This window comes from Tupaia chinensis, unplaced genomic scaffold (genome assembly GCF_000334495.1).
Source record: "Tupaia chinensis unplaced genomic scaffold, TupChi_1.0 Scaffold000561_1, whole genome shotgun sequence".
Lineage (NCBI taxonomy): Eukaryota > Metazoa > Chordata > Mammalia > Scandentia > Tupaiidae > Tupaia > Tupaia belangeri.
The window spans coordinates 4,716,708-4,730,470 of record NW_006160074.1 but is presented as its reverse complement, the minus strand read 5'-3'; positions in this window follow the sequence as shown (position 1 = coordinate 4,730,470).

The following is a 13,763-nucleotide window of genomic DNA, read 5'->3' as shown; positions in this document are numbered from 1 at the left end:
GTAAACAAGGGCACTTGCGCAGAAGCAGCGCTTCCAGAGGTCCAGGAGTCTGATTCATGTCACACCGCAGAAGACAGACTGCGGATGGGGAAGGACAAGGTAGGTATGGGGCAGGAACGACCAAAGCACACAGGGAACGCCTCAGACAGCCAGGGAAGTTTAACCCAGAGAGGAGCAGACCAAAGGGAATGAGAGAGATGCACGCAGGAGCCCGGCGGTGGCTCCAGAAGAACCAACCAGAACCAGTGTGCACCGGGTGGCGGCAAGGAGGCCACATCATAAGAACTTTCTGACCAGTGGAATCACACTGACAGTGGAAGGGTGTCTATGCTAAATACAGCACCGAAGTTACCTGACAGTCATCATTTTTACCATCGCTACAAGCCTACACAATGATCTATTTAATGTTTTTCTTTCATGGCTAGATGGCAGCACAGCAGTGAAATGTGACACTGTGAGGCCGACCACATGGGAAGGTTCCAGGTTCACATCTGGAGACCGCCCTGAGTACCCCACAGCTGTGATCCGGGACTGGCTAAAGCTAAGGGCAGAACATGGCAACAAGACCATGTAGGGGTACTGTCTCTCTGTTTCTCCAGCTCACAGAAGAAATAAATAAACTTTTTAAAAGAACCTTTGTTCAGGGCCAGCAGGTGGGGTGGAGGGTATGGCAGCTGAATTCTATATAACCAACTGGGTGCTTTGAATCCCAGACCTAGTAGCTTGAAAAACATACCGGGCGTGTACATACATGTGCCCAGAATCCCAAGAGGAGAATAGTGGAATGCAGACTGCAGCATGGCCATTCCCTCTAGGGAGTGATTTCTCTCTCTCGCTGTCTCTGTCTCTCTCTGTCTCTCTCTCTCTCTGTTTCTGGCAAGTAACATGCCCTATAGAAAAACTATAAAAAGAAAAGTTTTTTCTTTAAATTAACCTGCATATTTTTTTAACTGAGGTGAATTTAATCCATCCTATGCAATACTGTCCAGAAACACAGTTGGTTCATCATTTTATGAGGTTTTTCCCCAAAATATATATCATTATATCGTTGGGTCATTGGAAAAATCATGACATGTTTTTCTGTTTTCCTATGCAAAAATGTGTCATGACTTTTCCGACGACCTAATAAAATAGCTGACTATTAAAACCATCACCTGTATAACATCTAAAATCATCTCGCATATCAGCAATAGTATGACCAACATATTGAGAAACAGATTGGGGAAAAAAAATGAAGAAAAAAACAGATCATTGGCTTTTGAGTTCGTCAATTCTACACTAAAACTCTGACTCTCTCTGTTGTTCCTCACCACAAGTGGGTATAGCTACTACTACGTGTACTCGTGTGGCTCTTAGGACTCAAAACCACCACAGGACTACGCACCGGGTCAAGGACCCTGTGGTTTCATGCTTCTTGCCACCTCCACTGGAGTCTGTCACAGTGATGGACTGAAAGAGCTCAATTACTAGTCATTATTATTATTTGTAATTATATCTGTTTAGAACTTTGCAGAAGATTCCTTGCACTGGAAAGAGGATGAAATAGATAGTCTCCAATCCTCTTAACTTGTCTGCAGTTCTAGCAAACCATTATGCAATCCCAGGAAAATCAAGTCCTTCTAGCCCTCAGAAAACAGGTAATAATATACTTCTACAGCAATTAGCACAATCAGGTGACATGCAGACCAGCTACAGGTCCTATCATATAACATTAAATTATCAAATTTCCCTCTATATATGAAAATGTCAAAGCTACATTTTTTTGGGGGGGGGAGGATTTTGCTATAGGGCACATGTGCTCGCCAGAAAGAGAGAGACAGAGAGACAGAGCGTGAGAAATCACCCCCCCCCAGGGGGGATGGCCACGCCGCAATCCCTTCTCCTCCATTCTCCTCTTGGGATCTTGGGCACACACATGCCCAGCATGAGTTCAAGCCACCCAATGCAGGACTTGAACCGTGGTCGATTACATGGGAATCCAGCGACACAGCCATTACACCAACTGCTGGTCCCAAAGTTACTTTTAATTGAAGAATACAAAAATAGTTCTGACTCTCCAAGAAATAATAATGAACGATATTTTCTGCTGTCAGTAAATTGCCAAGGGCTAAGTAACAAAATATACTTCAATGATATCATTGAAAAATTTTCCACCCAGAATAATACACACATACACACACACACACACACACACACACACACAAACCATTCTCACCAAGGGCCAGATAGTGACACACTGGTAAACGCAACACTCTGTGAAGCAACGTAAGAAGGTTGCAGGCTCAAGTCCAGTGACATCTCTGAGTACACGAAGCACAAACATGCCCATGATCCAGGCTGGCTGAAGTTGGGGTGGGTTGTGGCATCAAGACCTTGTTAGGGACACCTCTACTCTTTCTCACTCACAAAGAACAAAAGGAGCTTTTTTCAAAAATGAGAAGGGTTGGAACTTTTGGGAGGCATGGGCCAGGTTCTGTAGGAGGCAGGATGACTGGGGGTGAGGGAGCAGTCATGGTGGGTCAGCATGGCCCAGGCATCTATTTACCTGGGAAGCATCTATCAGGCAAATGCCACCCGCACCCCTCCTCTCCCTCCAAGGTTCCCGGAATGTTTTTCTGCTGAGCAAGCAGTAAGGACTAAACCCCACTGAGCAGCACAAGCTGCTAACTTAAAAGGGGAACTGGGGAAAGGGGTTTTCCTCAGCCCCAGTGAGGCTTAGACTTGCTCTTTCCAGCTGGTTTGGTTCTTTAGTCCCCTCTACTCCTGTGAGTCCCCTTACGAAGTCCTTCCTGGGAGGAAGTATCCCTCCGGGGTCCCAGGGTCCCCAGGGCCTGTTCTGCTTCCTCCTTGACTTTGCTACTTCCCTGTGGAACCCACCAGCTTCTTCCCATTACACAGATTTGTATTTAAATGTTCTGGAGACATATGTAAGTCTTTCCCCTGTTTAGAAGTTACGTATCTTCTGCTAGATTTTCTTTTTTATTTTTTTTTTTAAGTTTTATTTTAAAACTTTTATCAAAGTATTAATAAGTGTCTTTCTGTGTTGCTGGGCTCTAGGTATCTGGCAGATTTCAGATTAGAAGCATGTTCATGTATTATCTAACCTATAAGCAGTATCAGCAATAGATCTTTCTCTTTTTTTTTGAGAGGTTTTTGCTATAAGGTGCGTGCACTCGCCAGACAGACAGAGAGAGATAGAAAGCGAGAAATCACCCCCCAGGGGGGATGGCCACGCCGCAATCCCTTCTCCTCCGTTCTCCTCTTGGGATCTTGGGCACGCACACGCGCCCGGCGTGAGTTCAAGCCATGGGGTCCAGGACTCGAACCGCAGTCGACTACGTGGGAGTGCAGCGACATAGCCATTATACTAACTGCTGGTCCCAGCAACAGATCTTTCTATGAGGCTTACTATGAGACAGGCTGTGTTAGAAGAACTTTATCCACGCTAATTTAGTAAGCCCTCACAACCACCGAGGTCAACAGATAGCTCAAGGTCACACATTTGCCAAATGGAGGGCTGAGATTTGAACCCAGGCAGGTGAGCTCTAGAACGCTGTCATTTAACACTATATCACACTGGCCTTCACACTATTGAGCAGGATGAGGAATTCTATTTTTCAAAAATGAAAAACATTCTCTTAAAATTCAAATGTAGGACCAGCGGCAGCATGATGGTTAAGGCAGCTAGATCCCACATGACCACCTGCAATGACCACCTGCACAGTTCTAGTCCTGGACCCAGGGGCTTGAAAAACATACTGGCCACGTGTGCATGCGTGCCCAAAATTCTAAGAGGAGAAAAGAGAAGGGATTGCAGTGTGGCCATCCCCCTTAGCAGGTACTTTCTCATTTTCCCTTTCTGTGAGAGTGTGTGTGTGTGTGTGTGTGTGTGTGTGTGTGTGTGTTTCCAGCAAGTACATGGGCCCTATAGCAAAATAATAACAATAATTTAAAAAGTGGTATGTACTTCAGGAAATATTTTAATAATGTAGACAGATAAAAAAAGCAGAAAGTAAGAATCCCTCACTTCTTCCTGCTCTGAGTTTGATAAACTGTTAACAGAGGATGCCCTTACAAACTATCCATGGGATACCTACGTATTTTAAGTAGCATAATATACAAAATGACACTAATGAGACCCGCCCTGTCCTGCAGGTGGTGGGTTGGAGGCTCAGGTGGTAAGTCTGCTCAGGGCAAAGGGGGATGGTCAACAGAAGAGTCTTGACTTGATCCCAGATCTCCTTTCTCCACTCTGCCTCCTGGGAGTGGCCAGGGGCTGGTTTTTACAGGAATCCTCCAGTCATATTTCTGACAAATGGCCTTCCACGTAGTTGTGGGCACCTTCCTGGGTCACCATGTAAAAGGAAATTAACTGGCTTTGGGCAAAGACGAAATAATGCAAATCTTCAGTTTCAGTTTAGAAAATCTGAAACTTGTGGGATTATAGGAAAGACGGAAGTACAATAAAATGAGTCTCTTTTCATCCGCTCCCCTCTTCCTTTTTTTTTTTTTTATGAGAGATTTTTTTGCTATAGGGCACGTACACTTGCCAGAGAGGCAGAGAGAGACAGAGAGAAAGAAAGTGAGAAATCGCCCCCCAGGGGGATGGCCACACTGAAATCCCTTCTCCTCCATTCTCCTCTCAGGATTCTGGACATGCATGCACACACACCCGCGTGAACTTTCAAGCCTCCAGGCCCACAACTCAAACTGCAGTCGGCCACGTGGCGTCCAGTGACATAAGCATTACGCCATCTGCTGGTCCCCCCTCCCCTTTTTTTCTCCCTTGTGTAGCGAGAGAAGGGATTAGGAGGCCTCCTGGAAAGGAGTCCTTCCCCCCAACCCCAAGCTATCACAGAGCCTCAGGCTTGGAACCCCCCTGGCAGCCCTGGAGACACCATTGTACAACAACGGGAAAGTAAAGGCACACAATGATTTTGGCAGTGGTGTGGAGACTTCCCCATGCCAGGCTGACTTGGACTCTGAAAACCCCCACTTGGAGGTCCCCCTGGTCAGACAGACGTGCAGATGGGATTTGCTTTCCCCCTCCACATCTTATTGTCTGGAAAAGAAAGTTTCAGACAGTAGGGAAGGGCCCTCAGACTGTGAGTTCTTATGAAAACTAGAAAGAGGGAACCTTCTCTTAGGGAGCCATTCTCTTTTTTCTGGATGTGACTAGCCTATTACCAGCAATTACCCAAACCACAGCTCTGCACCAAGAGGCAAACCACAGGAAAAAACTCTGAACAAGCAGTGAAAACAGGTCCCCCAAAGCATGCATTCACGTTCATGTTTTCTCAGAGGAGAGTCTTCTCATTCACATTTTAAAGACTGGTCCAAGAAGTGTACTTCTAAGCACAGGAGAGGCCTACAGAGTAAAAAAGGAAGCCAGGGTAGAGATAGGATAGGAAATGTTTTTTTTTTTTAAAAAATAAAAAAAGGAGTAGCATGCACCCCTCTGTAGCCCCTGAAAATATTGATTTTATTCTTTTTTTTTTATTTTATTCTTTTATTCTTATTTTTTTGGCTTTTCCATAGGGTACGTCTACTCACTAGAGAGAGACAGAATGTGCGAAATCACTTCCCAAGGGGTATGGCAACGCCACAATCCCTTCTCCTCTCAGGATTTTAGGCACGCGACACACATGCCCAGAGTGATTTTTCAAGCCACCACCAGGTCCAGGACTTGGACCCCAGTTGACTGTGTGACGGTCCAGTGCCTTAACCACTATGCCACCTGCTGGCCCCAATGCTTAGTTTCTAAGAGAGTACAGAAGGCCCATATCTCAACAGGCCTGGAAAACATTAATCCACACAGTCTGAACAGTCTGCTAATAAAATGACAGGACATTTTTAAAATGTCAGGATAATAAAGAATATTTCATGTCAGCAGTGGCTAGGTTGGTTATGTTTTAAAGTTTGGGTTTTTTTTAATGTATTTCTTCCACAAGTGAGAAAGAGAGAGAAAAACAGAAAGACAGCAACCCCAGCAGAGTCTCAGTGCCACAATCAATCCTAGCCTCGTCCAGTTCAGATCACAGGCATACATGTGCCCAGAGGCTCAGGGAGGTCTCTGGACAAGAAACCTTCTCATGTGAGTTAGCCCCTCGGAGCACCGCATTATTGCTGCACCACCATCTGCCCCCCTACATGGACTGATTATTGACTGAATGAATGGCCTGCTATAGAAAACAAAAACGCTGTGTAAACCTTTATCGGTCATCTGATACAGGTCAGAAACTACAGGCTGCTTGGGATAGGCAGATGAGAAGACACAGACCTTGCCCAAAGGGGATTTATACCTTAGCAGCTGCAAGATCCTATATGTATCTGCACTGAGACAGCAGAGAACACAGGGTCTGGGGGAGCCACGTGCGACGTCTGATATACCGAGTCTGGCCCTGCCACTTACCTTCTCTAGGAGTACTGGCTAGGCCCCTCTCCCTCAGCCTCGCTCTGCTCGTGTGTGAATCGAAGGTCATGATAGTTCTACTCTGAGGTCATTGCGAAGATTAGACAAGAAAAGGCATGAAAATTGTCTCTGCGTACCACCTGGCATACCCCATAGCTGCCGCTACTCTTATGTTCGTTGTTTTATCCAATATCTTAATTTTTTACATTTATTTGGGGGGTCAGTAGGTGACATAGTGACATAGTCATTGAGGCACTGGATTTCCACATAGCTGACCACAGTTCAAATCCCAGACCTGGCATCTTGAAAATCACACTAAGTACTTGTGCGTACATGCCCAAAATTCCGAGAGGAGAATGAAGGAGAAGGGATTATAGCATGGTCATCGCCCTAGAGAGGAGGTTTCTCGCTTCCCCTCTCTCACTCTGTATCTCTCCAGCAAGTACACCCACCCTATGGCAAAAACCTAAAAAACTAAAATAAAATACTGTTTATTTTTATGCATGATAGAGAGCATGTACAGGCACATGAGAGAGTAAAGCTCCCTCTATAAGGTATAGTCGTGCCCTAATCCCCTTCACCCAGCCTCCAGCTTCTCTGGACCTTAGACGCATGTGCACCTGCCAAGTAGATCAGGCCAGGGATCTGAACCCACAATCAACCATGTGGCTTCCAGCACAGTAATTCGGTATTCTGACTCTGCCCAAAGGCTGGGTCCTACTCATATTTTTAAATACTCTTTCACAGCCCAAATCCATCCCCAGAATTTCAGGACAGCTTTGCAGAGGAAGTGATCTTTGAACCCAATCTTGAAACTACCCTAGCAGGTGCTAAGGAGGTGACACCAGTTGAGAATGTGATGTGGACCTACTTTCATCTCTTTGGAATTTCAAATGGCTGTGCTTAGAAGTGCACTGACAGTTTACCTGCTACATAGAATGCCTTATTCCTGATGACGGCAGGCAAATGCAGCCTGACTAGATACTGTTTATTTTTATTTTGGACCAGGTTACCCTTAATGACGCCAAGTTAGTGTCCAAGAAAACTGCTCACGTAGAGGAACTGCATCTCACTTGCAGTAGGTTCTCAACTGAAAGTCAGTAGTGTGGTAGAACATGGCGTTTAGTCAGAATCACCAGTGAAGGTCATCCCATTAATTATCCCAAAATAGGGGCCAGCAGGTGGCATAGTGGTTAAGGCACTGGACTCACATGGCTGACCGCGGTTTGAGTCCCAAACACAGTGGCTTAAAAATCATAGTGGGTGCGTGTGCACACGTGCCCAAAATCCCAAAAGGACAATGGAATAGAAGGGATTGCAGCACGGTCATCCCCCCGGGGGGTGATTTCTCATTTCCCCTCTCTCTGGTGAGCACAAGTGCCCTATGGCAAAAACCTAAAAAGTACAAAAAAAAAAAAAGGTCAGCAAAGTAGTGTTTATTTACCACCCTGGGGAACATACGCCATGTATTAGTAAGTCCTCCTAAGCCAGTTATTCCTCCAGGGTTAAAAAAAAAAAAAAATTGGCATTCCCTTTGGTTGAGCAGCAGATAAGATACTGTATCGAGAGGCTGGATGGAATGGAAAGTCCATATCCTTAAACATTAGCTCACCTGAGGATGGTCAGGGATGGCAAAAGGGAATTGGGATCAGCTAGTCTACAGTAGAGTAAGTCTTCCAACTCAGGCTTGCTCCGGAGTGCGGGTGGAATAGCCAGCACTGTTTCTTTTTCTTTCACTAGCTCCATCCCTCAGCAAGTGGTTTAATTCACCTGAGTGATATGCTTACCTGATGGCACCCCAGCATGGCTTTCTGTTTTTGCTACTGCTACTAGTGCTCTGATTTTAAATACAAATACGCCATTGCTAAGAGGCAATTTTTTGGGGGGGTGGGGTGGGGTTGTTTCTGTTTGTTTCTTTAGTGAGTGAGATAGACACAGAGAGATAACCCAGAACCTTCCAGGTGAGTCAGTCTTGCAGCACGTTGCATTACCACTGTGTCACTGTTCAAGCCTGCCTTCCAACTTTCGGAACTAACCCAACCCTGGGGAAAGAGGCCTCCAGTTCCCCAAGTAAAGAACTGTGACCAAACCAGAGTCTAAGGGCCTCTCACCACCTCCTTCCCATTCCCCCCCAAAAAAAAACTTTACATGAAGGAAAAAGCAAACCCATTCACCTTATAGTCATCAAATTCAAAATGGAGTGGAAGGATGGAAAGAAGAACCTATTATACTTGGAGAGAGACCCCATCTGATATATAAACTGAAAAGAGAAGGAAACACAAGCTGGGAGCAACACTTAGACAAAGAAAATGGTTTCTAAGTCACTTCATAAACTGAAACTGAACTTTAGGCATCCACTTTAAGAGCTGGCCTTTCAAGGAGCAGAAAATCAACTACTACACACACACACACACACACACACACACACACACACACAAAATCACTGAGAATCAAAACTAAAGTCAAAACATGAATTCTTAAAACACACACAGACACACACACACACACACACACACACACACACACACATACGAGGACTTTCTACAACAAATGCCAGATTTTTAGCTTGGGAGCAAAACAGAAGCCTTTGGGTAAAATAAACAGAAGAGGGAAAAAGTTCCCCTAGCATAAACCAAGGGGAACCTCCTTCCTGCAGATCAAGTTCTGACCTTTACATGAACTCGAAATAACTAGCTCATGATTTCACAAAGCAACAGGAATGGCAAGCATTTTGAATGATGCTTGAAATCTTAGTTCTTCCCTGGCTTTTTGTTAGGCAGCCAAGTGTATCAGTCAGAGCAAAAGTAGCTAAAAAATGTACACTTCCTTCCATGGGGAAGGACTGCAGAGGTGATCACAGCCCTCCGCCCCCCAGCAGGCTGTTGGGACACTGCCTTGTCTGAGGCTGAGCAAGGAAGGCCAATTTTCTTTCAGTCACCCATTCAACACACACTACATGTGCCAGTCACTATTAGAGCTGGAGGCAAAACGGAAAGAAGCCCCTCTCCTCATGGGCCTAACTTCTTCAAAGTTGGGTTTTTTGGGTTTTTTTGTTTGTTTGTTTGTTTGTTTGTTTTGTTTTTGAAAGTTCATTTATTTATGCTATGAGAGAGAGGGAGAGAGCAAACCCCAACAATCGACTCCCAGCCTTTGCCAGGCAGATCATGCGTACACACATATACCCGGAGTACCTAGAAGGTCCCCAGGCATGAACCAGCAACCTTCCCATGTGGGTCTGCCTTGTAAAGCAGCATGTTTTACTGCTGTGTCACTGGCCATTTCCCTCAAAGTTGACTTTTTAAATAAAGTTCTTTCCCCCCCCCTTTTTTTTTTTTAGAGATCTTTGCCTTAGGGAGCGAGCACTCACCTTAGAGAGAGATAGAGACAAAGACAGTAAAAGAAAAAGTGAGAAATCACCCCCCAGGGGGGATGGCCACACCACAATCCCTTCTCCTCCATTCTCCTCTTGGGAACTTGGGCACACATGCACACACGGGCCCAGCATGAGTTTCAAGCAACAAGAAACTGGGACTCGAACTGTGGTCAGTCATGTGGGAGTCCAGCAGCGTACACACTATATCATCTGGTGGCCCTCTTGGTTCTCTTTTGCACAACTTAAATCGACATCTAGGACATTCCCCTCACACCCTTGTTCATTCCCACAAATCTGCTCTCACCTGGCTCCTGGTTCTGCACAGCCATTAGCCTGGGAGGCATGCAAGTCCCCTCCCCTGCACCCACCCGGTCAGCCATGGACAATCTGCCCAGGGAACAAATCACAGCCACAAGCTGATAAGAAATTGCTCTACCTAAGTATGTAAACATTGGCAAAGCTAGCAGGAAAGACGGGGTGGGGGTTAAATGAAAAAATATACAAGAAAGTGCTTCAGAAATGAAGCTGTCCAAGATCAAAATGATCTAATTGTTCAATATTTAATCCCTCTTCCTTGCTGCTCCTCCAGCACCTTGTCGGTCCCTGATGGGCTCTTTCTGTCTCCATCTTCACTGAGCTTGGTACAGGGCAGAAGATCAATCACTGCCCCGCTACCTGCCAGTGTCACTGATGATGATGTCATAGCAATAACAGAGCAACAAGCACACGCATGTGCCAGGCACCTTCCTACGAAACCCGTAAAGTGATGCGTTACTATCCCCGTTTACAGATGAGAAGACCAAGATAAAAAAAGGGTGAAGGAACATGTCCAGAGCCCCACAACACAAAGTGTCTTTGTCAGCTGTGTGTCCATTTCAGCCCTTAATAACATGTGGTGGGTTTATTTTCCCCAAGTAGCAGCCTACCCAGGACATGCGGCTGCTTGAGGCTCCTTCGGGATGGGACATGCACCTTTGTGAGAGGCAGCAGGAAGGAGTGATGGCAGGTACCAATGTGAGCGTCAGGATCCCAGCTCTGCCACCTACACAGGTAGGGTAGCCTTGGACAGGCCATGCCCTTCCTCAGCCTTGGGGTCCTCTTCTGCCCGATGGAGATCATCATAAAACCTGTCTTACACGGTTACTGTGAGGACAGCTTTCAGAGAGGTGTGTGGCACACGGGTGCACTGTCTGCTCCCATCTATCGTCATCGGCAATAGCACGGGGTTACTGCTGCACCTCCAAGCACAGCATCGAGACTCGGGTCATTCCCCTTAGAGGGATTTCCCAGGAGCCCCACCCAGGAGGCCCAACTGCAACCATCTCTCAGGGCAGGGCCACACAGCCGCTGCTGTGTGTGAGTCAGACTGGGAGAAGCAGGCCTGTGTCAGAAACCAGTAAGGCGCTCCACCATGGTGACAGGGCCAGGGCAGACCCTGGGCAGTCCAAAGCACACATCTCAAGAGGAGGGTCAGGGGGCAAGCCTGAGCAGTGAGGAGCCTCTGCCCTTCTGAGGCACCAGAAGAAGCCACAGACACATAGAATTCAAAAGTTTCTAAGCCAAATATTCTAGAACAGTGGGGATGATGAGGAAAGAGGGCAGAAGCTTTCCTCTTTTTTAATTTATTTTTTATAATTTTGCAGAGGGCACATGCACTCACAGAAGAGAGACAGAGGGAAAGCGAGAAAGCACCCCCATGGAGGATGATCATGCCACATCCCATCCCCATTTTTCCCACCTTTTGGGATCTGGGACACTTACACACACACATCCAGTGTGTTTTTCAAACTACCATGTCTGGGACTCAAACTAGGTGGTCAGTCGTGTGAGATCCAGTCGCCTTAGTCCAGAAGCTTCCCAGGCCATAGTCCAGAAGCTTTCATTTTTGTGAAGGGGCTGGGGACTCCTGGGTGCCCAAGATCTACAGACCCTAATGAAGCTCAACAATAATATTTTTTTCCTCACAACCGTGTTGAGGCATTGGTTCTAATAAAAAACATAAAGTGGCCCAGGAGCTTCTTCCAGACTTACTAAAATTAACACAAGCCCCTAAAAGAATCTGGCATTGCCTCCTCTGACTTCCAACTACTACTTCAAATCTGCATCTTTCTAAATTTGTGGGTGGGTAAAAGCAAATGTTTGTTCTTGGAACACACTGGTTTATTTTGTTGTTTGTGTGGCAACATGAGTTTGGATCTTTTAAATAAAAAAACACAGCTTCTGCTTCTATAAGTTATAAAAGAGTGGCAGATCACAGGCACCCAGTCCTTGTTTACAGTACACCATACACACTTTAATGGAAAAGGGTTTTCTGGAGCGTTCTTCCTGGCCGCCAGCAGGCCTTTTCACAAATGTTTTTCCAAAAGATAAAATTGCATTCATATGTTTCATTAAGCCACCTCTTGAATTCTCAGTAACTATAGCCCCCAATCATTTTAAATTTTAGTAATGGCAAAAGCCTAATTTTAGACCTACACGTTAAAAAAAAAAAAAAAGGCATATTTTTCCCTTTGAAAGCCTGAGTTAACTACTGTTAGCACAAAAAAAAAGGCAAGCTAATTTTCAGTCCATTTGCCAGGGGAGTCTTCACTTAATGAAACATCCCTTCCACAGATAAGGCTTCCCAGAACCCCCTGAACAGAATGCACCCATTAACCATGCTCAATGCCCCCCCCACGGCCTCAATCAGAACTGGGTTTGATGGTTCTTCGTGTGATTCGAGTTTGAGTCCATGGAAGTAGGGCTGGTGGTTAAGGGCAGACTCAGAGCTGACACCTGGGGCCAAAGCTCAGCTTCACTGCATGCCAAGTTGTGACCTCGGGCTGATTACTTATCCTTTCCTGGCCTCTCCTGAAAAATGGAGGTGATTACAGGAGCTACCTTCTTGGGTAGTGGGTCAGGAAGCACTGGCACAGTAAAGGCCACAGAGCGAGAACCTGGAAATATCTATTGTCCTTGTCTCCAAGGAGACCACAACGCTGTGAGGACAGGGACATGTGTCCATCTTGTTCCTGCTCTATCCTGGCTTCACAGAGCATGAGCTCTGGTATCTGTTACAGGACCCTATTCTGTACCAACCTTGTCCTGGGCCCTACCCTAGGGGATAAAGACCAGCTGTCCACAAAACAGACCAGCAGCTTCACCACCTGACTCTAATTTAGAGAAAGGCAATATCATATATTAGAGAAAGTAAGTGCTCTGGGGGACCAGCAGTTAGCGTAACAGCTATGTCACTGAACTCCCATATAGATGACCGCGGTTCGCATCCCAGACCCGGTGGCTTGAAACTCACACCGGGCATGTGTGCATGCGTGCCCAAGATCCCGAGAGGTAGAACGGAGGAGAAGGGATTGCGGCGTGACCATCCCCCCTGGGGGGTGATTTCTCGCTTTCTGTCTCTCTGTCTCACTCTGTCTGGTGAGCGCATGCGCCCTATAGCAAAAAAATAAATAAATAAATAAATAAAGTTAAGTGTTCTGGGTAAAACACAGAGCGGGGTCTGGGGAGATCAGTAGTGGGAGGGGTGCTGCTCTCAGGGGGTAGCCAGGGCCAGCCTCTCTGGAGGGGAAGGAAGTGAGGAGGGTACCATGCAGCACTCAGTAGAGGGTGTTCTGAGCAAAAGAACAGCCCGTGCAAAGCCCAGAGGCAGGTGTGACCCTGATATGTTCTCAGAACTACTGGGGCCAGGGTTGCTGTGCAGAAAGTGGAAAAAGAAAAGGTCAAGGAGCTGATGGGCAGGTCCTACAGGCTTTTGTAAGGCTTGCCTGTTCTGGGTGTGCAGGAGAATCACGGCAAGGTTTTGAGCAGAAAAGGAATACGATTCGACTTCAGGTTCCAAAACGATCGTTCTGGCTGCCTCCAGGGAACAGGCTTTAGGAGGACAAGGACAGAAATCAGGAGACCCCCACAAAAAGCCAGGAAGCCAGGTGAGAGTCAATGCTGGCTTGGACCATGTGGTAGCTGGCAGGCGGGGCGGGG